General features: G+C 33.1%; 1 protein-coding gene and 1 pseudogene across 1 annotated transcript in view; one reads left to right on the forward strand and one right to left on the reverse strand.

Moving 5' to 3' along the window:
• LOC137624375 (ankyrin repeat domain-containing protein 29-like) overlaps nucleotides 1-2500 on the reverse strand; it is a 617540-nt gene that overhangs the window by 352515 nt on the left and 262525 nt on the right. The window lies entirely within an intron of this gene.
• Nucleotides 1-2500, forward strand: part of LOC137625059 (cytochrome c oxidase subunit 2-like) — a 68874-nt pseudogene that overhangs the window by 7203 nt on the left and 59171 nt on the right.

The following is a 2500-nucleotide window of genomic DNA, read 5'->3' on the forward strand; positions in this document are numbered from 1 at the left end:
ATTACTATTTGTCAAGCTTTTTTTTTTTCTCATGATGATAATGGTAGGGGGAGTTTTTCTGTGATTTCCTAAGGCACGTGTTAAAGGTGTGAGAGAATTTGCAAATTATGCATTATTTAGCGGAAACTGTATTCAAGTAAAATTCAACGATAAAATACATGGTAAAATTACTTAATTCAGTATTCTTTTTTTTTTTCTTTTTTGCCAAGGATGCGTAGAGTAAATGCATTCAAGTAACACAATTCAAATTAGATCAAATTAAATGATCACAAAATTAAATTAAATCACATTTCACAGTAATTATTAACCAGGGTGTGCCCTGCATATGATGTACACCCCTATGTCCAAGGTCAGTGAAATGCATATAGGATTATAATCAAAGAGTTGAGATACACGTGCAACGAAACATAAAACACACAAAGCACAAACAGTAAATTTATACACACACACACACACACACACACACACACATATATATATATATATATATATGTGTGTGTGTGTGTGTGTGTGTGTGTGTGTGTGTATGTATATATATATATATATATATTTGATATACATATGGTTGTTTGTGTATTAGAGTAAATATTATGGATTACGGCAGGAATAAGATAAAGAAGAATATGTCTAAAAGATTGGTAGAGACTCGAGTTCTCGGAAAGAAAAGGTGAAAATGAATGAAAGGAATGTTGAGCCAGCATTCCTTTATGGAAGTGAAATGTAAATGCCAATGCAAATGAAAGGAAAAAAAATGTGAAGCTATTCAATTAACTGTTTGCGTAACACATGGTGTAAACAGAATTGATAAAATGAGAAATTTAGAAAAAAAGGATAATTTGTATGTAATAGAAGGTAGGAAGAGAGGAATGCCTAGAAAGTGTTGGACAAATAATGTTAAAAAAAAAAAAAACATTAAAAAAAAGAATGTCCTTGATATCAAGAAAGCCAATATATACAGGGGGATCAGATGTGCTGCTTATGAACCTTCTGTGCGTCTGTATATGTGGGGGGGGGGACACATGTTGTATGAACTTTACTACACAGGGGGTTCATCCATGACTCTACAGTTCAAAAGATTATTGTGGTGATAGGTTTGCTTATTTACTCTACAACAAAAGGTGGTTAGAGAATAGCCTACTGCTTAATATAAAAAAAAATTAGACATACACACACACACACATATATACTGTATATATATATATATATATATATATATATATATATATATATATATATATATATGCATATATATATATACATATATATGTAAATAATATGTATGGATATATATATATATATATATATACATATATATATATATATATATATATATATATATATATATATATATATATATAAACACAATATATGAATCAGATACTTGGTGAGTGATGTGGGGAAGTAAACTCAAAAAGAATTTCACAAGACGACCTATCGAAACACCTCCCCTAAGGGATATCATACACACACACACACACACATATATATATATATATATATATATATATATATATATATATATATATATGTGTGTGTGTGTGTGTGTGTGTTTGTGTGTGTGCGTGTGTGTATGCGTGTGTTTGTGCGTGTGGTTATATGTTGTGTGTCCTTGTTGTTAAGATAGGATATATACAGCCTTTTTTAATAATACACTTCTTTATCAGCAAGCTGTTAACGATATTAAAACATCCACTGCAACATAAAACCTTCACAGCCTTCCATACCATCAATTTGGCCTAAACTGTATACATCAAGCAACTGCTTGAAATTCTTTCCAGCAAGCCATCATTAACATTTGCAGGCAATTCTGCCTTCGCGCTGCTATCAGCATGTGCCTCGAAGCACCATCTGCCCGCCGCGCCGGCCGAGGTGCTTCAAACAATTCGTACAAATCAAAACAATAAATAAAGAAAGAAAATGCTATTTTGGGCAATTCAGCTGGCACTTCAGATGTTCAAACCTGCAGCGAACGTTTTTATGTTGAACAGGCTGAACTGAGTCTCTCTTCGTAGTTTAATGTATATATGAGGGATATATTTTAACGTTGTTACTGGTCTTAAGAGATTTTATATTCTTTATTCATTACATCTCATATGGTATTTTTATTTCTTTATTTCCCTTCCTCAGTGGGCTACCTTTACCTGCTGGATCCCTTAGGCTTATTGTATTAAGCTTTTCCACCTAGGGTTGTAGCTCAGCTAATAATAATAATAATAATAATAATAATTTGTGGAGAGAAAGGTTCAAAAGTCAGCATATGACTGAAGTCATAGATTGTAGGTTGGCCAGGGGACCAGCCACCCGTTGAGATACTACAGCTAGACTCTTATGGGGTCCTTTGACTGGCCTCTCTCCCTCTCTCTCTGGTTACACTTCACTTTCCCTTTTTCTACACATACACCGAATAGTCTGCCCTATTCTTTACAGATTCTCCTCTGTCTTCATACATCTGGCAACAATGACATTACCAAATAATTCTTCTTTACCCAGGGGGTTAACT

This window comes from Palaemon carinicauda, chromosome 31 (genome assembly GCF_036898095.1).
Source record: "Palaemon carinicauda isolate YSFRI2023 chromosome 31, ASM3689809v2, whole genome shotgun sequence".
Taxonomy (NCBI): domain Eukaryota; kingdom Metazoa; phylum Arthropoda; class Malacostraca; order Decapoda; family Palaemonidae; genus Palaemon; species Palaemon carinicauda.